Raw genomic sequence first — 24,602 nt, 5'->3', positions numbered from 1 at the left:
CCGCAGCGACGCACGGATGCACGCCAAGACCGTAGGATCCTACGCAGTGCCGTAGGGGACCGCACCGCCTCTTCCCAGCAAATTAGGGACACTGTTGCTCCTGGGGTATCGGCGAGGACCATTCGCAACCGTCTCCATGAAGCTGGGCTACGGTCCCGCACACCGTTAGGCCGTCTTCCGCTCACGCCCCAACATCGTGCAGTCCGCCTCCAGTGGTGTCGCGACAGGCGTGAATGGAGGGACGAATGGAGACGTGTCGTCTTCAGCGATGAGAGTCGCTTCTGCCTTGGTGACAATGATGGTCGTATGCGTGTTTGGCGCCGTGCAGGTGAGCGCCACAATCAGGACTGCATACGACCGAGGCACACAGGGCCAACACCCGGCATCATGGTGTGGGGAGCGATCTCCTACACTGGCCGTACACCACTGGTGATCGTCGAGGGGACACTGAATAGTGCACGGTACATCCAAACCGTCATCGAACCCATCGTTCTACCATTCCTAGACCGGCAAGGGAACTTGCTGTTCCAACAGGACAATGCACGTCCGCATGTATCCCGTGCCACCCAACGTGCTCTAGAAGGTGTACGTCAACTACCCTGGCCAGCAAGATCTCCGGATCTGTCCCCCATTGAGCATGTTTGGGACTGGATGAAGCGTCGTCTCACGCGGTCTGCACGTCCAGCACGAACGCTGGTCCAACTGAGGCGCCAGGTGGAAATGGCATGGCAAGCCGTTCCACAGGACTACATCCAGCATCTCTACGATCGTCTCCATGGGAGAATAGCAGCCTGCATTGCTGCGAAAGGTGGATATACACTGTACTAGTGCCGACATTGTGCATGCTCTGTTGCCTGTGTCTATGTGCCTGTGGTTCTGTCAGTGTGATCATGTGATGTATCTGACCCCAGGAATGTGTCAATAAAGTTTCCCCTTCCTGGGACAATGAATTCACGGTGTTCTTATTTCAATTTCCAGGAGTGTATTTTATTCGCCTACCAGCTGAGTACCCGGTGATGCCCTGGTTTGTATGTATTTCAGTTCGATTAGTCCATCTCCTCCTTCCTCCTCTCTCTGTGCATCTCCTCTGCCCTCTCTCTGTCCTTCTCCGCTTTTCTCTGCCCACCTCCTCAACCCCGTCCCACTCACTCTCTAAAATTGTTCAAAGGTGTGCGAATTCCTACACACTACTGAAACTAACTTATGCTAAGAACAATACACATACCCATGCCCCGGAGAGGACTCAAACCTCTGACGGGAGGGGCCGCGCAATCCGTGACATGACGCCTCAAGCCGCGCGGCCAGTCAACGCGGCCCACTCACTTTCTATCTCTTACTGCACCTCTCTCTATCCATCTCTTACTCCCGCCTCTGTCCGCCCATTGTCTCCTCTTCTCTCTGTCCATGTCCTTCCCTTTCCTTTCTATGTTCATCTCCCCTCTGCCTGTCCAACTCCTATTCCCCTTATCTCTGTCCTTTCTTCTTACCCCAAAAAATACGTATGTTTCGTACAGTGATATAATTTTGTAAGTACATTCAGCAGCATATGTGGACACTATCTGCTACACGTGTTGCGAATAGAATTAGCAGCAAAGAAGCAATAAATGTAAAGCTCATAATAACCTTCCCGAGGCGACAGTTTTGTGTGGATTGTCAGAAGGTTTCGTAAAGGTTTGAAATTATTTGTAAGGTTTGCTGCAAGTCACTAAGTGCCCTCGTTCTGTGCACTGGCGCCTACATTACTTTTTCATTCCCAGCTACCCCCTCCCCCCCTCCCCCGCGATGGGTTTCAGGTTCTTACCGCAACAGCAATTTTTTTCCAGGCAGTAATTTATTTGTGTACGTGGAACATACATACAAACATATATACACACGTACGTACATTTTTACAATATGTATCAATATATTTTTTCTGTAATAAAGTTTTTATGAAATATAGTCTGTTCGGTGCCCCTACCTACGCTGAAATTTCCAGTGAAAACTCTATAAAAATTTGTCAAATGAGTTTGGAGATTAGGTTTTTAAAGACACAGAGACACGACGAAATTTAAAGATGTGACATTGTTATGGAATTATAGATAACAGCAAAACAATAACACTGATCTGCAAAGATGAACAGCTAATTTGCTCAGCAATATCTCTCGACATGTTTGAGACAGTGCGTGACACAGAAAATGATACCAGTATCTCACTTACATTACACGGTTGTTTCCGATATGTACAGATTTACACGTGATTCGTCATTCGACTACATCCAGTGGTGTACCTACTAGGTGTGGCAGCGGAGTGCGTGCCATGGCCGTCGTTGCGCTGATAAGTCCGTAGAGTTTTCCCGTAAGTTTAATAAACACAACAGATGCATATAACAGAGACTTTAGTTATCAATAATACATTCTGATTCACAGTTTACAGCAGTCTGCCAACGCTGGGGTAAGTTTTCAGATTTCGATTCCACGACTGTAGAAGTCATGTGGTTTTGAGGTGAAGAACTCGTCGAGCTATGTTAGGAGCGTATTTTCATCCGGAAATGAAGTTCCTTGAAGGTTGTTTGACAGAGAGTGGAAAAGGTAAAAAATCTGAGAGCGAAAGATGTGATGAATGAGGTCGCAGTGGAATGACTTCTCAACCTAATTCCTGTATAGTGTTTTTGATCAGTCTCTTAGAATGTCGGCAGGCGTTGTCGAGTAGAGCGTCACTTGACACTATCGTTTCGTTCTTATTGAAGTGGGTCTACAAGACGTCTCAGTTGTTGACAATAACTGTCCGCAGTGTTGTTTACTCTTCGGGGAAACAATTTGTAGTACACCATACCGTCGCTGTTTCACCACATGCATCATTTAATCTTTTGTGGAAGTGCGTAGGTCTTTGTACGGCGAGTTGCTGCTTTGTTTTGGCTTATCCAATGCTTTCGTTCCTTACGCTAGCTTAATAAAACCATTTATCGTGACTAGTAGCGATACGGTATGGGGATGGTTTGTGTTGTTGTCGTGCCAATTGATGACGAGCAAGGGGAGACGCACATATGGCAACCCACAGATATTTATATGTTTTGGCTCAGAGCATGCCGTACTCGTACACCCTACTTTTTAACCTCCCCGTTTCATGAGAATGTCGCACGACAGTGGAATCACAGTTCATCACATTTGCCAGTTCTCGAATATAATGATGTGGATCAATGTGGATATATGCGTTTAAACGATCTTCATCAGACCCTAAAGGTCTCCCGAACACGGAGAGTCACTAATATCAAAACGATCATCCTTGAAACGAGAAATCCATTTTCTTGCCGTGCTCTTTTCAATTACATTATCCCCACACACGGTGCAAATGTTTCGACTCCGCTGCTGTCACCCCTCTACTGAACTCAAGCAGAAGAAGGTATCGGAAATATTCCGATTTCTCCAACTGGCACTCCATTCTCTAACGTCCACAGCTCCAATCAGTATCTGAAAATAACAAAATGGCAATATGTAAAGCCAAATATCAACAGATAATTACAAACAAGAATCACATCGATGAAGAAACCCATAGCAACCGGAATACCAATATATACGAGGTGTGGCTAGAAAAAAACCGGACTAGTACTGGTGAAACAATAAAACGAATGCAATAAGGCTGAAAGTCGCGTGGCCTGTCACGTGACTCTCGCTCCGCCTACTGCTCGAGTTTCATCTGCCTCCTGCACTCAGTCTGCCCGTGGCCTCTATTTTAAGTAGTTGGCGTTTTGTCTGTGCGTCGGAAAATGTTGAGTGTACAGAAAGAACAGCGTGTTAACATCAAATTTTGTTTCAAACTAGGAAAATCTGCAAGTGAAACGTTTGTAATGTTACAACAACTGTACGGCGATGATTGTTTATCGCGAACACAAGTGTTTGAGTGGTTTAAACGATTTAAAGATGGCCGCGAAGATACCAGTGATGACACTCGCACTGGCAGACCATTGTCAGCAAAAACTGATGCAAACATAGAAAAAATCGGTAAACTTGTTCGACAAGATCGCCGTTTAACAATCAGAGCAGTGTCTGAGTTAACAGGAGTTGACAAGGAATATATATATATATATATATATATATATATATATATATATATATATGACAAAAATTGTGAAACATCCATAAGACATAGTCGGATGTCAGTGTAACTTCGGCGTCGGGTATGTAAATGATTAGAATTGCAATTCTCTGTGAAGAGTCTGAACGTAGTCTCATCGTGGGACACCATTTTGTCCGCTGGTCGAATCCTGCAGTATACAGACTTACGGAGCATTCAGATAAGACGCGGGCAGCATGTTGAGCGGTATGGAAGCGTGAGGGGAGAAATACCCTTCGCCAAGATTCCAATCGAGCATATGTGACATCCACGAGGAAGCATGACCTAATTGAGCACCAAGCCCATCGTAACTGCTTCACGTCGGTGCCTGGTGTCCAAAGGCAAGTAGTGGACTTCCTGCAACAGTCTGTGTCATCCCGCTCTGTTGGTAGGAGACTAACAGCAGCATAACTAGGGAACTGTCGACCCACGCGTAGATTGCCGGAAACAGCATATCACAAACGGCACATGTTATTCTGAAATAAATCGTGGTTCTGGACGACCCAGTGTGATCTTAGTCGGCGTGTAGGGCGGCGGCAAAGGGTGTAGTATCATTCTTCCATTGATTTAAGAGGCACGGCAGTGTTACTCCTGACATTATGGTGTGACTTTAAGTTACAGCTGGCAGTGAACGAGGTAAGTCCGATGGGTCAAATGGTTCAAATGGCTCTGAGCACTATGGGACTTAACAGCTGTGGTCATCAGTTCCCTAGAACTTAGAACTACTTAAACCTAACTAACCTAAGGACATCACACACATTCATGCCCGAGGCAGGATTCGAACCTGCGACCGTAGCAGTCGCGCGGTTCCTGACTGGGCGCCTAGAACCGCTAGACCACCGCGGCCGGCTCCGATGGGTCAGTGGCACGTTACGGACATCCTGTGACCTCAAGTGTAATCTCTTATGTGACAATACCATGATGTCATTTTACGTCAGGACAACGCTTGTCCACATACGGCACGTGTGTCTATGACCTTCATGACGTTGAGGTCCTATCGTGACCAACAAGATCCCCAGGTCTATCTCCTATAGAGCATATGTTTAACTCAGTTCGAATTTCATCTCCGTCACAGTGGCAGTATCCAATCTATCAAGTATCAGTTACAATATATGTGGTACAGCTTGCCCCAGGACAAGAAACAACTGCTTTATGACACCCATCCCAACCTAATCAGGGTGAAGAAAGGGATGGATCGAAAATCATTAAAACTGGTGTAGGTCGGATACGTATGAAAGAGGATCTTGAAGAAATATGGACTGGACTGTGTTAAGCTACAATTCCGTCCCACCTACCTTTTCTGGTACAAAGTCACTTCTTTCTTGTTTTGAGCATGGAACTGTTCTGTTAGTGAGTCAATGTAAAGAATACTTAAAGCATATATTTAGTCTGTCTTGAGCTTTTCCGTTCACTGGAAATGAAAGTATGAGAAAGGAATGCATTATTGTTGGAAACAGTGTGAATTAGTGATTGTTCTTTGTTCCATGTTTTGTATTGTATGAAACAAAAATGAATTATTGAATCATGTATCTTTTACTACATTGTAAATTGTACTAATGTCAATAAATGGGCAAAGTCAAAGTTTACCCTGAGCGACAGTTACCTAAGTTACACCACTGACTATGTCTCCTCTAACGTATCGTTTATGAGCCTTGTGGGAGCAAACATGATTGCAAGCTGGCCCTGAAGATCGTGGTAGACTGAGGTGTAATTTTCTTTTAATACATCTACTGACGGCATCTTGTAGCTTTCTAGAAAGCGTACTTGATTATCCTTGAAATAAGTGGAAGTGTACAGAAGAGTGGGACGGTTAATGACACTGCCATAGTTTCTCGCCAGAGACAGCGCTCTACAGTTGGATTTTGTTACGAAAGCAGATACAAAGACAAAGGCGTTACCAGAGGGAAATACTAAAGGAATTCATGTCTGCACTGCTGATTGTCTGAAAGCTCTTAATATTTATTTTTTCTCTGGAGCCGATCGGTTAGAGAGATTATTTGGAGTCGAAATCAGCTCTCCATGGAGTGAGTTGGAGAGTTTCACGCTTGGACGCTATGCGGAGCATAAAAGAGAGTCGATGACTGGTCTATAGTTAAGAATTGACAGCCATGGTCTGTAGTGACAGTAGCGGTACAAAGAGACCATTGCCCCCCTCTGCACTGTTGCCAAATTTATTCAAGATGGCGTATCCAAAATGGCGGCCACAGAAGTGGCAACATTGCACTAATGTCATGGTGGCAAATTCAAATTTTTGCTGGGAATTGGGTCAATTGGCTACCTCCAAAATAACCAGAGGGCACTGTTGACCCTCCTGACTCCCCTTCATCATCTCTCCCATGGGTTAATCCAAGAAGGTAGCCCAAAGTAAAAAATGGTGAGAAATTCGCTAAGTCTGTGTCGAGTTGCTAGGTTAAGAGGACCTCATGACATTAGGCTGATGCAGCTTGCATAAGGCATTGTTTAAATAATATGTTTAAAAATATTGCTTATTTACTTCTGACATTCAACACACCTCGAAATTGATGCTGGTGATTAAACAATTTAGACGGTATTAAACAATTGCTGTACTTTTCTGTTTATTCCGATAACGAAAGGAACCACGTAATTACACTTCACAGATCGCGCTTCACATATCTGAGAAACTCTCTCCTGCACTCTGTATATCAGAGTCATGGCCACTGTAAAGAGTCATACACTGGGCCACTACACACTGGCCACTGCCCACTGGCTACCAGCAAACACAAGGCCATGCCAATCACCTCCTGTCACACTGGAAATACCTTCAACCTGGCACACTTTCTTGTGGCATTGAAGAGGAACTGCTTCAGGAGCTTTTAAATTTGACATTCAAGCAACATCGGAATTGTGTCACACACATATCTTGAAGATATCACAGGAAGTGACTGTATCACAACACAACGAGAGAGATAGTGCTTTGCAGATGACACGAAAATATTTAGACAATTAGCAAATGCAGTTACACATTTTATCTCGAGGAATACCACCACACATGAACACATACTCTGAAAAGATCGAGGTGGTCTCTGCATTCTTTTGAAACTTTCCAATCCTCATCCCTGAGACATTTGGCGCCCATTTGCGGGAAATTTGTCGTAATTCTAATTAAGATGCTCACCTCTTTTAGACTTATAACTGCTTGCTTGAAGACACTGCCAGAGAGAGTCCTACAAGAGCTGTGGTGTTCATCACTTTACAAAATGCTGACTGTGCTTACTTTACACTTACTGCTCTTATTTTTTAATTTCCTCACTTTTTGTAGCACACTAGTGTCCAAGTACAGATCGAAAAATCAGAACAATTACATACCTAAAATTACACGATGTATTTCTAATCCCACAACAGATCGTGAAAAAGAAAAACACAAGCAGGATTCGGAATAATGTCCTGAAAACAAGAAAAATGTTTAGGATTTTCGTTGAATTTTTCGATGTCCTACAACCACTGGTCTGGAGATGCTCTAAAGCCACAATTGAAGGTGGGTGACAGCATCTGCCTGAACCAGAGGAGGATGGTCTGCTTGAACTTGTCTCTGAACACTCGAACAAAGAAGGCATCATGTGACTCTCAGACATCAGAGACATTTCTGTAGAAACCTTTCCCTTTCTTGTTTGAACCACCTGCACAAAAGACATAAAGTGAATCGGTGACATCGTGGGACTTACTATAAATGGAGCATTGTAATTGGTTATTACTGAATTTACGAGCCAAATTGCTGGTGCCTCTTTGGGAGCAGAGTCTAGAAGTTTCTGCAGACGGACAAATTTCGAGACTTTCAGCATCAAACTATTTTGTACAGATCGAATAACATAGAGCAGTCATATTACACTGATAGTTAAACCATGCAAAAGTGGCCTACAGATCATGAAATACCAAAACTGCTACCAAGGAAATTTTCTCAATTGCACTGCTCTGCTACGACGTGGAAAGCTTGAATTTTTCGGCGTGAAACCGATCTCCAACCAGGCTATATCGCCACAAACGATACTACCATATCGATGTAGTGAAGACAATTCGTTCGCTGCACTGTACAAAATCATAACTTCGGCATCTTGTTTGTAGTTATCCTCCACCATGACATTGCACTAATGTCATCGTGGCAAATTAAAATTTTTGCTGGGAATTAGGTCAATTGGCTACCTCCAAAATAACCAGAGGGCACTGTTGACCCTCCTGACTCCCCTTCACCATCTCTCCCATGGGTTAATCCAAGAAGGTGTACTCATATGTACACCACGAAGAAAGAGAAATTCCAAAAAAAAAAAAAAAAAAAAACATAAGCATATACACAATATAAAGTCGCAGCACTAGATATTTCTGTGAGGTCAGTTGGTCATCCACCACAGCCAGCGGTAACAAGGCAAAGGCGTAGCACACACTGACCTGATCGCGATCAGAGTGCCCTATGCATACAGCAGCCACTCTACAAACTGGTGTATAAAAGCTGCACTGGTTCCCCTGGCACAAAGGCATCTGCTGGCGGTACTGGTTAAGGTACGTTGTCCAAGACGCGACGCACACTAGCGACTGCGACGGGTCGCTACGTGACGTCAGAAGTTGCCTGCTGGCGCATGCGCAGTTCGAGTTTGGGATGCGACGCGCAACTGTTGCGGCAGCTGTCGCAGCACTGCACCAGTGAGCAGTGTTGCGACGGAAGTCGGACGACACAAAGACGTACGGCTGCCAGAAAGATGTCGAGCCACTCAAGGAAAACTGAAATAAGCCACTCACAGGATGTGATGCTCTGTGAGCTGGTCTCGCAACATCCTTGCCTTTACGATTTGAAGAACCCTAAATATAGAGACACTATGTTCAGAGACAGAATTTGGGAAGAAATTGGTGCACAGTTGAAACTGTCAGGTGAGTGAAATATATATTTTCCCATTAATGCAAATTTTTCAGGCCTGTTATGAAAATCATATAATCCATGCAGATGTAGAATTAGAATGATGAAAATGAACGTGAAGGTCAATTTTCGCATTACTCTTTTTTGTGACGATAAAAATTGAAAACGACAAGTACATTATAAAATGAACAATCTAAAGTACAACGAGAAAGTTACATTTTACAATACCTTCACTTCGAAAGTAAACGGTAGATTGGTGTCTTGATGATACCTTCTAGTTGTGAAAAACCACCACCAGATTGTTGTACAGCTTTCTGTAATCAATAGATGTTCGTTTTTGAGGAAGGCGTTTCTCAACAGATTGCGCAAACAGTTTGCTGCAATAAGTAATTTGTCACATTTACTTCAATTCATTGGTAGAAGATGGTGCTCAAAAAACTTATGCCAAAAGTGCACTACTGTTTTACAACGCCCTTCTGGTCTGACACTGTTCACAATTGAAATTAGTCTTTTGTAAATCCTGGAGTCATCTTTTGAGTGCAGCTTGGCAAGATTAAATGTTCATGTCATCCATAACGATGTATGCTGTCAGAATATAAGAATATGGAAGTTCATTTGGATGGGAATAAAGAGTCAGTCGGCTATGAAAGTTGCCTTAGCTTGTTCCAAAAGTTTCTGCATGGGAGAAACTGACAAGTATAATTTGGAGAAATTTTGTGAACAAGCACGGACATTATTTCTTCCACATTTCTGCTAGTGTATACTGTAGACGTTCAGAATGAAAATTCTAGAGATGTTTAAGGTGTAACCCTATCTTGTTGTCAAGAACTTGAAACAGTGCAATGACGCTAGCGTGCGCTTATTGTTAATAAACTTATCTTTCATTGGAATTTTAGGTGAAATGTGCAAAAACACATGGAGGAATATTCGGAACTCGTGTCAGAGAAATAAACGAGAAAGAAAGCTTGGAACAGGTTCAGATGCCTCAGCAAAACCAAGAAAATGGGTTCTGCTTGATCACTTGGCTTTAAGAAACCTACATTTCGTGGCATTTTAAATGAAATTGTCAAGGGCATATGGAGAAATATTATTAACTCATACCGGAGAAATATATGACATAAAATGGTTTCATTAGGTCCAAATGTGTCAGCGAAACAAAACAAATGCATTCTCTATCGTGTGATGACCACACGATTCTCGTTGCGCGTCGACAGAACTGGCGGCTAGTCGCGACGCTCCCGGAGATATATGAGCCCAAATCTCGGGAAAGGAGATCGATATCATTCTGATCTGAACTTTAAAAATAATTTCGATATGTTAGTTTCTTTTCATCGGCAACGATGTATGACCTAACGTGAACCATACGTAAAGTAGCCAACGACCACATTTTTCACTGTACACAATTCAAATTTTATGCAGTAGGTTACTTGTAAATTAAGTATCGGATTAACTGTGACGAATATCGGAAAAATAGACACCTCATTATCAAGCTGTGATGTGAAACTGTAAGATACGCAAACATCAATTTTTTTGCCTTTTACTTTCCTCACAATTGATAGGGAAGTAATATACAGCGAAAAAAAAACACGCAAAACCGGAAGAGATACTTTTCAATTTTTTAAAGTAAAAGGAGAATCTGTATCGAAAAAGTAACTCTGGGAGCCGATGTAACTTTGTTGCATTAACATACAGTATTTTTTACAGCAAGAAAATCGGGATTCTTATTTTTCTTATGTATTTGAATCCGCCGCCGCCGACCGGAGCTTGGGAAACGGCGACGACTCCAGTCGTGTTGCGGCCGTGTCGCCGTCTGCTAGGGTGGGAAAAGAGGAGGGGGCAGCGTCGCAGTCGCAGCCAACTGTCGCGTCTTGCACAACGTAACTTTAAGGTGTGGCATGCTTTCTGACAAGGTTTTTGCAACGAGCTGCGACGATCTCAAAACTCTGGTATTACAAGAATATATGTATTTTCACTTGGTTTCCCAGAATATCATACGATTTACTTGATAGTTCTCGATATAAACCACATATCAGTATGCTACCTATCACTTGCACAGTATAATTCCAAGGATAAACAGTGGAAATTATATCTCTAGAAACCGGAAACTTTAGCATTGTCGTTATGTGGGTTGGACTGCAAACCATTGAGAAACTAGAGCCTTATTTCGTCTGTGAAGATCTTTACCGGAAAACTCGAAAACAGAGGAAAGTATTAGTTCCACTCACGAAATCTAACGAATACTGATGTCAATATTATAAAAGATTCCAGATCATTCTTGCACTTTTCAAAGTTAACAATGGTTTTAATACTCATAATTGTATGTGTTTCTCATGTCTAGAGAACCAGTGAACGTCTCTTCCACATGTTTTTCACCATCTAGATGCACACAACACATATCACAATCGATGTTCTCCCATGCAAATAAAGATGCAGAATGTACAGAACGGCTGTACAAGCAGTCAAGTGCTAAATTTACATGGGAGGGAATAATTGTCCAGCGCCAACACTTCGCAACATTCTACTAGTGTAACTGAAATTAGGTAACGCAGACGTTTAGTGTTTTTCAGTAACTGTAAAATTTTACCATGAGTGAGAAGTGTGGGTTCTGTCGTAGGTTTGTGAGTAGTGGATTACGCTGTGGGCTTTGTTCAAAGTATTTTCATTGGGGGGGGGGGGGGGGGGGAATACAGTGGGGAAGCTAGTAGGCATTCTAGCGATATCCTCTGTTGGGAATGCAAAATCTGTAGTAGAAATAAGTTGATAGAGAAGCAGGAGCCTAAGATCTGTGCCCTTCAGGTCTAGTTATGATACAAAAAAGGAGGAACTAGATAGGTTGAGGAGGGTGAAGGGTGCTGGGGAATGGGAACTGGCAGTTGGCAAGAAGGCAGGTAGGAGGAAGAGGTATTCAGACACCTGTACTTTGCTATATGAAGTAGATCTGATCAACTGTCAGAGCTGAGTGGAGAGAAGTCTCTTGTAGCTGTAAGTATAGGAAACACGCAGAAGTCGTCAGCAGTATGGAGGCCTAAGTCAGTTGTAAAGTCTAACAGAAAGAAGAAGGTTCTGCTGCTAAGTAGTTCACACAGTAGATGTGTGGACCAGCAGTTGCAGGGGAAGTGTGGGGGAGTGAGTACCAGGTCACCACAATTGTGAAGACTATTGCAGCGTTGGCTCATGTGACTGATAGCATAGGGTAGTTATGTAGGAATTTTACGATGTAATATCAGGCAGTGATAATGGGTGGAGCAGGGAATAGTCTTAGTAGGGACGGAGAATATGATGTAGGTGGTGACCTGGTAAAGATAGCTTCTCAAACTGGTGGCAGTAACGTGCACTTCATGCAAATGTTTCAGCGTCATGATCGGCCTCCTCTTAATGCAACGTTTAGGCATGTTAACATGTGGCTGGAGAAGGCACTGATAACAGAGGGCATGGGTCACATTGTAGTGGTGCCAGTTGAATCTATCAGTAGATAGGGTTTCACTAGGCATGGTCTGCCCCTCAATAGGTATGGGAAGGGGAGGCTGGCAAAGCAAATTGGTGACAGTGTAGTGGATGGTGGTGGGATCACTCCTGGAAAAATTCCTGTAGCTGCTGTTGTTGGAGCTGAACTTTTTTTTAAACTGAAGTCAGCTGGTAGGTATACCTGCTTAAAGAAAGTCTCTCTGAGGAATCACCTGCAGAGAACGTCAGGTTCCCAAGTAGAGAAGAAATCAGCATGTTTCACCGAAATATAAGAGGTATTAGAGACAAAGTTAATGAACTGCTTATAGATGTTGACTCTGAAATAATTGGTATATCGGAGCACCTGTTAAATAATTTGACAATTCAGATGCTTTCTTTACCAGGATACAGACTAGCTGGCTGTTTCTCAAATATTTCCTTGTGGTGTGGGGGACTGGCCATGTACATAAAAAACAGGAGTCCACAGACGTAACATGGCACAGCACTAAACAGATATTTGAATGTTGTGAAGGGGCAGTTGAATTAAGTGAAACTAAACTTCTAATATATGTTGTTGATAGATCCTCTAATTCTGACTTCAGAGCATTTCTGCTCAAGTTAGAGATGGTTCTTGATCCACTTTATAGGAAGTGCCAGAAATTAATTATAAGTCGTGACTTCAATATTAACTTTGTATATGATTGTGCAGAAAAAGGATTTTGGTAGATCTCTTAAATTAATATGATCTGATGCAGACTGTGTTTCTTCCAACTAGGATGCAGGGGAACAGTACCACAACCATAGACAGTATTTCCATTCATTCTTCATTACTAGATGGGCATTCTATTAGTAGAAGAATGAATAGCCATTCAGACCATGATGCACAAATTTTAACACTAAAAGGCTTTCGTACTCAAACAAACGTCACATATAATTACAAACAACGTTGGATAGTTAATCCAACGGCAATAGAGAGTTTTTTAGACCTCGTCAAGGAACAAGAGTGGTAGTATGTTTATAATGAGGATAACATAATGACAAATATACTGCTTTTCTTAACACATTCTCATGCTCTTCGAGAGTTCCCTTCCATCAGAAAGTTGTAACCGGGGTATGAGCAGTAAAAGGCAGCCCAGCGAGAATTATATCAAAATGTTAGAAGTAGTCACAATCTAGCTACAGTACCCCATTAGAAACAGTACTGAAAGGTACTTAAAAATGTTATTAGGAAGGCAAAGAATATGTGGTATGCAAATAGAATAGCTATTTCACAAGATAAAATTAAAACCATACGGTCAGTTGTGAAGCAAGTGCCTGGTCAGCAGCACAAGGTCGACGATATAAAGTCAAAAAATGGTTCAAATGGCTCTGAGCACTATGAGACTTAACTTCTGAGGTTATCAGTCCCTTAGAACTATTAAACTTAACTAACCTAAGGACATCACACACATACATGCCCGAGGCAGGATTCGAACCTGCGACCGTAGCGGTGGCGCGGTTCCAGACTGTAGCGCCTAGAACCACTCGGCCACTCCGGCTGGCGTATAAAGCCAGTTCGTTGTAAAAATATTTCCATTACTGATAAATCAGGTATATGTACAGTACTTAACAATGATTTTCTGAGCATTGCCGGTAAATTAAAAAAAAAAATTTAGTTTCCACAGAGAATCATGTAACTCTCTTGGCAAATGCCTTTCCGAGATTGATATCTGAAATACTCCTCTCTGATAAAGCCAAGGAGGAGATTGAGTCAATAATTAAATCTCTGAAGACTAAGGACTCTCGTGGATATGATGGAGTGCCTAGCAGAATATTAAAGTATTGTGCTGCACATATTAGCCCTATATTATCCATATTTGTAATTTTTCCTTTAGGAATGGTCAGTTTCTTGAACGATTGACTTCTCAGTAGCAAAGCCGCTTTATGAAGAGGGAGGAACGGATAATGTAGACAATTTGACCTATATCTATGCCATGAGTGTTTGCTAATGTTATTGAAAAGGCTGTGTATACAGGGTGAGTCATCTAACGTTACCGCAGGATATATTTCGTAAACCACATCAAATACTGACGAACCGATTCCACAGACCGAACGTGAGGAGAGGGGATAGTGTAATTGTTTAATACAAACCATACAAAAATGCACGGAAGTACGTTTTTTAACACAAACCTACGTTTTTTTAAATGGAACCACGTTAGTTTTGTTAGCACATCTGAACATATAAACAAATATGTAATCAGTGCCGTTTGTTGCATTGTAAAATGTTAATTACATCCGGAGATATTGTAACCTAAAGTTGACGCTTGAGTACCACTCCTGCGCTGTATGATCGTGTGTATCAGAGAGCACCGAATTACGTAGGGATCCAAAGGGAACGGTGATGACCTTAGGTACAGAAGAGACTGGAACAGCTCGTTACGTCCACATGCTAACACCTTTGTATCGGTCTTTTTCACTGACGCACATGTACATTACCATGAGGGGTGAGGTACATGTACACACGTGGTTTCCGTTTTCAATTACGGAGTGGAATAGAGTGTGTCCCGACGTGTCAGGCCAATAGATGTTCAATGTGGTGGCCATCATTTGCTGCACACAATTGCAATCTCTGGCGTAATGAATGCCGTACACGCCGCAGAACATCTGGTGTAATGTCACCGCACATGTAGGCACATCACGGTACACATTCTCCTTTAACGTACCCCACAGAAAGAAGTCCAGAGGTGTAAGATCAGGAGAACGGGCTGGCCAATTTATGCGTCCTCCACGTCCTATGAAACGCCCGTCGAACATCCTGTCATGGGTCAGCCTAGTGTTAATTGCGGAATGTGCAGATGCTCCATCATGCTGATACCACATACGTCTACGCGTTTCCAGTGGGACATTTTCGAGCAACGTTGGCAGATCATTCTGTAATTGAAAACGGAAACCACGTGTGTACGTGTACCTCACCCCTCATGGTAATGTACATGTGCGTCAGTGAAAAAGACCAATAAAAAGGTGTTAGCACGTGGATGTAATGTGCTGTTCCCCAGTCATTTCTGTACCTAAGGTCCATCACCGTTCCCTTTGGATCCCTACGTAATTCGGTGCTCTCCGATACACACGATCGAACAGCGGAGGAGTGGTACTCAAGCGTCAACTTTAGGCTACAATATCTCCGGATGTAATTAACATTTTACAATGCAACAAACGGCACTGATTACATATTTGTTTATATGTTCAGATGTGCTAACAAAACTAACGTGGTTCCATTTAAAAAAAACGTAGGTTTGTGTTAAAAAACATACTTCCGTGCATTTTTGTATGGTTTGTATTAAACAATTATACTATCCCCTCTCCTCACGTTCGGTCTGTGGAATCGGTTCGTCGGTATTTGATGTGGTTTACGAAATATAACCAGCGGTAACGTTAGGTGACTCACCCTGTATAAGGATAATTGACCATTTTATATCATGTACCGTTCGCCTTTAGAAGTTGTTTAACAACTGAAAATGCTATATTCCCTGTGAGGTACTGGATGGGTTACACAAAAGGTTTCGAACACTAGGCATATTTTCGCTGTAACGAAGACGTTTGATTGTGCTGAGTACAAAATATTCCTCCAGATGTTGGACCATTACGGAATATGGGGAGTAGCTCACAATTGGTTCACCTGTTACTTTAACAACAGGAAGGCAAATGGTCATTATTCACAATGTTGAGAATGGCTGTGATGGGAGGTCTGAGTGGGGTACGGTCAAATGGGGGATGCCCTAGGGATCAGTCTAGGGGCCACTCCTATTCCTTACGTATAAAAATGATACCCCCTCTAGTATTAGGAGTATCTCTAAAATATTTCTGTTTTATGATGACACTAGTTTGGTAGTAAAGGATGTTATCTTCAACATGGAGTGGTTTCAAATAATGCAGTTCATGACATAAGTTGATGGCTTGTAGAAAATAAACTATCGCTAAATCAAAGTAAGACTCAGTTTTTACAGTTTCCTACACACAATTCAACAAAACCCGATGTTTTCATTTCACAGAGTGGGCATATGATTAGTGAAATCGAACTGTTCAGATTTGTAGGTGTTCAGGTAGATAACAAATTGCCATGGGAAGCCGACATTCAGGATCTTGTTCAAAGAGTTAATGCTGCCATTTTTACTATTCGAACGGTATCTGAAGTAAGTGATCATTATACGCAAAAAGTAGTCTACTTTACTTACTTTCATTCGCTTATGTCGTATGGTATTTCACTTTTCATTAGTCTGAATATTGTGACACTTGCCTCTCAATATACCTATGTATATATTCTTTATGGTCGTTTCTTGTTAACAATATCAGCTTATTCCCAAGAATAAACAACTTTCACTCGATTAATACTCAGAAGAAATCCAATCTGCATTTGGATCGGACTTCTGTAACTCTTGTGCAGAAAGGTGTGCAGTACACTGTCGCATCCATTTTCGATAAGCTACCACAATAATTCAAAAATATTAGCAGTAATCCAAATGCTTTCAAATCGAAACAATAGTTTTCTCAGGGCTCACTTCTTCTATTCTGCTGTTAAGTTCCTTGAAAAATTAAGCTGAATCTTATATTGTTGATTGCGTTTACTTAATCTTATGGCTTAAATTTTTTGAGTTCATAAACGTTTTATTATTATCTGTCATTACTTTTATGTTGTAATTTCATGTACTGACACGTTCCATGACCGTGGAGATTTGATCCTCAATATTATCCTATGAAACTGGACATTTAAATGAATAAATACATAAACCGAATAATACTGAGCGAAAATCCGTGATTGATGCACGTGTGTCATTTTTTTCGTGCAAGTGGTACCATTGTCTCTTAGGAGGAGAAACGTAATTGTCTTATAAGTGACCAGATGTTAACATGATTGCAATGACCATGTTACTGTCAGCCTGCATAAAAAGGAATCTTAGTTATGCACGCACACACCGATATTGCGCTAACGATATCGGTGTTAAAAAACTACACATGCTTTACAAATCAGGGTTGTGTATTAGCAGACCAAAAGTGCAGGGGCACGTCTCTGGTCGTGTAAGCTCATAATAAAATCACCATTCTCACCAAATTTAGAAACTGATTCGGCTAAGGGTCGTGGTATGAAGCCTATACTTGTAGGTTCCTCATGCTATCGGTAGATATTTTGCAGCTAAAGACAGTATTTGTAATACATTGAATCTCGATGCCATGACAGTGGTTCTGCAGTATATCCACTGGGTTACAGGCTAGAGAGGTTGACTGGGAATGATCACATGCAGTAGATTGTGTGTTATGTGAGGAATCACTTAAAAAATGCAACACTACACTGAAATCTTAAAAAGTACATAAAATCCTGTGACTAATACAATGGATTTTCAAACCTATAGTGTTGCTATTTCTGGTAGAAATGCTCTCTGTGATTTGGAAGCCAGTCTTTCCATTCGCCACACACATTTGCATTATATCCTATGGTGAGGTCTTCTAATGGTGATGGAGACCGGTGACACGTATTCGAGGCACTCTCATATCTTGAAACTGGTCACCTCTTTCGAACCTATCTGCTAATGAAACCCATACACCAAAACTCGAATGTGGTTTTAGACAGTGCCTCTGCATGTCGTAACTGTTCCTCAGTCTCTGTCCCGCCCTACCTGCAGCTTTGTCCATGCAATTATCCCAATTTAAATCGAAACGGAGTGCTATATCTACCACCTTCTGCAACCCATGGAGAAACAGGGTGGGCTGAGTTATGCAACAGGAGCATACTCTGACTAGTTGGTGGAAATGAGATGATGATGTCATAGTTCCGCCAACTGTGTAATGTGTGTAAGGCCAGTGTGAAACAAAGCTCTCTCCTGCAACACGAGGTAGTAGAAAAGACAGTAGAAACAGTTACGATGGAGTTCCTTATCAGGAAAATTTTGACGACTCCACATGTTACGGGACCTGGAACACGGATAAGGATTCTGCTACTGCAGTGTTGCGCATTTCCAAACCACGTACAGGTACTGCAGTCCGAAGGAGACCTGCATCTCTAAGGGTACATTCATATCTGTCACCCAAACACTCTCTATATCATCGTTGTTTTGTACCATGTAACAGCAATGGAAATGTGCGTTTGGCGTCATTGGCCGTCTTGGTGCAGGTCTTATTACATTCGACACCACATTGGGCGACCTGCGTGCCGGATGGGGATGAAATGATGATGAAGACAACACAACACCCAGTCCCTGACCGGAGAAAATCCCCGACCCAGCCGGGAATCGAACCTGGGCCCCTGAGGATTGCAGTCCATCACGCTAACCATTCAGCTATTGGAGCAGACTACCATCCAATAGAGAAAAGTTACGAACTATAAAAAAAGCCCCTAACGTCACCTGCTAGAGGACTTGATAAGATTTTACCGCATTTCTCTTCCAACATATATCATCAAACAATACATATGAGTGTTGACACTGACCATATGTGGTGACCCCATTAAATATACACTCCTGGAAATGGAAAAAAGAACACATTGACACCGGTGTGTCAGACCCACCATACTTGCTCCGGACACTGCGAGAGGGCTGTACAAGCAATGATCACACGCACGGCACAGCGGACACACCAGGAACCGCGGTGTTGGCCGTCGAATGGCGCTAGCTGCGCAGCATTTGTGCATCGCCGCCGTCAGTGTCAGCCAGTTTGCCGTGGCATACGGAGCTCCATCGCAGTCTTTAACACTGGTAGCATGCCGCGACAGCGTGGACGTGAACCGTATGTGCAGTTGACGGACTTTGAGCGAGGGCGTATAGTGGGCATGCGGGAGGCCGGGTGGACGTACCGCCGAATTGCTCAACACGTGAGGCGTGAGGTCTCCACAGTACATCGATGTTGTCGCCAGTGGTCGGCGGAAGGTGCACGTGCCCGTCGACCTGGGACTGGACCGCAGCGACGCACGGATGCACGCCAAGACCGTAGGATCCTACGCAGTGCCGTAGGGGACCGCACCGCCACTTCCCAGCAAATTAGGGACACTGTTGCTCCTGGGGTATCGGCGAGGACCATTCGCAACCGTCTACATGAAGCTGGGCTACGGTCCCGCACACCGATAGGCCGTCTTCCGCTCACGCCCCAACATCATGCAGCCCGCCTCCAGTGGTGTCGCGACAGACGTGAATGGAGGGACGAATGGAGACGTGTCGTCTTCAGCGATGAGAGTCGCTTCTGCCTTGGTGCCAATGATGGTCGTATGCGTGTTTGGCGCCGTGCAGGTGAGCGCCACAATCAGGACTGCATACGACCGAGGCACACAGGGCCAACACCCGGCATCATGGTGTGGGGAGCGATCTCCTACACTGGCCGTACACCACTGGTGATCGTCGAGGGGACACTGAATAGTGCACGGTACATCCAAACCGTCATCGAACCCATCGTTCTACCATTCCTAGACCGGCAAGGGAATTTGCTGTTCCAACAGGACAATGCACGTCCGCATGTATCCCGTGCCACCCAACGTGCTCTAGAAGGTGTAAGTCAACTACCCTGGCCAGCAAGATCTCCGGATCTGTCCCCCATTGAGCATGTTTGGGACTGGATGAAGCGTCGTCTCACGCGGTCTGCACGTCCAGCACGAACGCTGGTCCAACTGAGGCGCCAGGTGGAAATGGCATGGCAAGCCGTTCCACAGGATTACATCCAGCATCTCTACGATCGTCTCCATGGGAGAATAGCAGCCTGCATTGCTGCGAAAGGTGGATATACACTGTACTAGTGCCGACATTGTGCATGCTCTGTTGCCTGTGTCTATGTGCCTGTGGTTCTGTCAGTGTGATCATGTGATGTATCTGACCCCAGGAATGTGTCAATAAAGTTTCCCCTTCCTGGGACAATGAATTCACGGTGTTCTTATTTCAATTTCCAGGAGTGTACATGTATTGGTCTACTGGAGCAGGTGGCAAGTAATCAAAGTCAGTGGCACAGACCAGTGAAAAGTTTAATCGCCTGCACTGTAGTAGGACCATATCCCACAAACTATCAGTCATAAGAAAAGGTCCTGTGTTATTGTTTGATAAATAGTTTTTTCTGCTGTAACACACCCAACCAGTGTAAAACTACAGCTGTACACACTGACATACATTTTTTTTCCATCACGACTTCGAAGTCTATGTGAGGCAGTAAACCAACATTAACACATATCAATCCATTGGCTCTCGCAGAAAACTAGAGATGGCAAGATATAAACTGTGCTGCTGCTTCCACAACATACAGGATGATTGCAATAAAAGACAAACACGATGTTTCTTATTGACAAAAATCTGGAAGGTATCACAATGTATGGAAACTGAAAGAGTTTGTGGCATTCTGGAGCATTTCCAAACAACTGCAAGAAGGTGATGACTTGTACCTTTAATCTCATCTTTCATAGTAATGAAGTAGGAGACGTCTTGATGTTCCATTTAAACATTCCTCATATTTCGGTCATGTACACAATCACTATTTTGGTGCTGGGCATCACCAGAAAGTGTAGCTCATACCAAAACTCTCTCTCCCTCTCAAACAAGTGATGTCAGCCAATCATTATGTGTTAATCAAAAGCGTACCAGTGGATGGATGCGATGGAAAAGACACCATTAATATGGGACGATGTACTGTAATAACGACCACAGTTGCTAGTGCGATTAATTTTAGCAATTTGATCAGTTTTTCCGTAATTTGAAAGCCAAGCAACAACATGCCCCCATGCTCCCTACTTTTTCTGTCATCACTAAACAACTCCTCCACTACTTTTGGAGTACCATGTTGTGATTTAGGAAGTCGGGATGAGGGGTACACTTAGCATGGAAGGTCAAGGCCCCTAACTATGTCGCACAACAACTAGCAAATCAGTAATTAACAATTCATTCAAAACAAGCTTTTATAATACAGATAAGAGGCAATCAACACGTGGCCATGTTTAAAAATATACAATCACAACAAGTGTCTTAAAAGGTAATCCACACAGGTTTCAATACTTAAGAAACATAAATTACAATCTGAAGGTGATTTTCAAAGGTGGCACAGATAGTTCTTTTTTAGGCAATAATTAGCAATATGAAAGTGATTTACAGGGCACACCAGTTCATTATGATCCCAAATAACTCAAGGAGCACAAGTTAATTAATACAATTGATTCACAAGCAAATTAAAAACAAAACCTTTTCTTTAAAAAAAAAAAATAAGTCTGCCAAACGGGCAGTGACGCCGTGCTGCCATGGGGAAAAGGTGACTTAACTTAAAATGCCGGATGCACCATACCAGCCGTCTAAAACAACACCTAAACGCTGGGGCCCAACCGGGAGTCACTTCCCATTAGACGACACGTCACAGCTTCTGTGCACCGAAGCGGAACGTGCCGCCGCTCTCACACACCCCAACTCGCAGAAAACTGGAACACAAACAGACCGCAGAAGACACGGCAAACACCAACCAAACATCATTTAATATAAGTTACGAGATCAATAAACAACAATATAATTGAAGAACCATTAAATGGTTTCAACAGAAGTGACTGAAGTTTTACAGCAATATCAATGCTGTAAAACATTTAAACTAAGAAATGCACACAAATCCGATGCTGAAAATACAGTATCAGAGTTTTACACTCTCATAGTTTGCCAAACAATATTTCCACATATGATTAAGGCCGACAATGTGTACAAAGATGAAATGGAAAAATTTTCAATATAATATCACGTTATTCAAATGCACAACTTCACAACGATATTAGGTTTTGTGCACTTTAATTTCGTTGCGTAGGTCTGCAATGTAGCTGCCAGTTGTGTAAGCTTGATATGCAGAAAATTACAACTAGACTATGCCGTAATATATTCAATACGTTACAGTTACTACATCAGTTGGGAACACTGATTTTTTTAAAGGAAGTAGTAACTGCTGGTCTCCATGCGGTCACACGCCTTGCCGGCTGCTCTTACTTCAGCAACACGTACATTACGGCAACCAACCAACAAGTTCACTTGGTGCAACGCAAATCGTTTAACGAAACGATGGCACCAATATCACTTACACCTTCGATGAAGAGCGTTGTTCGAGATGGTCTCGAGGGATGGGTTTCTCCGAGAAAACAGCACCAAAGCAATGCGACGAACAGCACCGGGAGTTGACATCAGGCATGTCCACCACAAACTCGCGACCGTCTTGCAAGGTAGACCGGCCACACCGCTGCTGACCGAGTCCGCGTGTTTTCCTCCTTCGTCCCCGCGAGCACGTCCTTCCGCCTCATAGTGAGTCCGAGCCCAACTACCGCGACTGCAAAACAGCTCCCAGATCACAACAGGGGAAGATCGTAGTACAGCCGGGTAAACGACAGTGCCGTACCAAAGAGTTGGTGTGCCAGGAAAGGGGCACCACGGATTAACCTACGCCGCTCAAACCTGACCAGTCCCCCCCTCCCCCCCCTTTCGTCTTACCACCACAGAAAGAAGGAATAGAAACTTACCTAACAGGATTGATTTGATTAACATGCACTCTGAACACCTTGCCCGTTGCAAGCTCCTAAACTAACAAAATAACAGGACCTAAGACCCTGGTGACGACACATGGTTCCAAGTAACTCTGTACAAACTTACAAGCATTCCGACAAGTGATGTTCTTAATAAACACCTTATCCCCGGTCTTAGCCTGAAAAACGTTTCTGCCTTGGTTATAACGTTCGGATTGCGGACGATGGGCTAACTCCATGTCGTTTCGAACACGCAGCCAATTTTCCCTAAGGGTATCCGAAGTAATAGAAAACGGCAACAAGCCATTGATTGGGGAGAGGCGAATTGACCGGATATGCCAACATTAACTCAGCCGGAACTGCCCTAGACGTTTCATGCTCAGCAGTGTTGAATGCGGAATTTAACCACGGGAGTGTAGTGTCCCACCTACTGGAGGATTTGGCGTGGTAAATTATAAGCGCTGCCTTTAGGTTACGGTTAACCCTTTTTGCCAAGGATGCTTGCAGATAGTAAGCAGTAGTCGTAATATGACTGATTCCACAACGGAAGAAAAACTGTTTAAACTCTCTTGATACAAAGGCACGCGCATTATCGCTGACGAGTTGTTTCGTGGGCCCAAACCATGTAAAATTACGAGTCAGATGACGTATAGTTATACTCGCAGTGACCACGGTACTGGGCAGCAACCATACAAAACGCGAAAAGTCATCCACGGCGACCGAGCGAGGTGGCGCAGTGGTTAGACACTGGACTCGCATTCGGGAGGGGAGGACGACGGTTCAATCCCGCGTCCGGCCACCCTGATTTAGGTTTTCCGTGATTTCCCTAAATCACTTCAGGCAAATGTCGGGATGGCTCCTCTGAAAGGGCACGGCCGACTTCCTTCTCCATCCTTCCCTAATCCGATGAGACCGATGACCACGCTGTCTGGTCTCCTTCACCAAACCAACCAACCAACCAACCAATCATCCACGGCGACGAACATATAACAGTATCTTCCCTTAGTCCTAGGCATAGGTCCTACGAAGTCGACAAATATCCGTAGATCGCTGCTCTTTTTGAGATTGAAGTAGACCCAAAGGGGCGTGGGAATTGGCCTTACTCCTTACTCCTGCTACAGTCGTCACACTGACTGACGAGCCGCCGAACATCGCGGTACACAGAAGGCCACGTCACATGGGCCCGCACCTTGGCCAAGGTTTTATAGAGGCCGAGGTGCCCTCCTAGTACAGAATTGTGGAAATACTGAAAGAGAGGTGAAACTAAATCAAGTGGTATGCAAATCCTAACATACTGTGAATGCAGTATGTCACTAGAATAAAAATACTTGCCAACTGCGAATATTCGATTGTCATCGTGCACACGCAAAATGGTATTAACATCAGAAGAGAGAGAAGTGAATTATGTAATAAATAACTCTTCGTCGAAATCTGAGGACTATATAAAAAATGAAAGACGCATCAGCTGGTCAGGGTGGTCCATGGCGACATCAAACGTGAATGAAAAATAGTGGGAAGTGTTTCATGGAAAAACTTGTTCAGTAATAACGTGAAGGAAGAAACAGAGGTTGTTTTTGTAACAAACAATGTATCCGTAGCTCATAGCATGTGGTATTGAAGCAAGAAGTTAAAACAATGGCAAAGTTTTGAAAGAGGAAAGTTCTTCAGTAAGAATACTCGAGAGAGGAGATTCAGCACTTTTTATAGCAGAAGAGCGGCTGAAGATAG

Source organism: Schistocerca nitens, chromosome 4, assembly GCF_023898315.1.
Source record: "Schistocerca nitens isolate TAMUIC-IGC-003100 chromosome 4, iqSchNite1.1, whole genome shotgun sequence".
NCBI lineage: Eukaryota > Metazoa > Arthropoda > Insecta > Orthoptera > Acrididae > Schistocerca > Schistocerca nitens.
The sequence above is the reverse complement of the archived record's forward strand: the minus strand, read 5'-3'. Positions refer to the sequence as shown.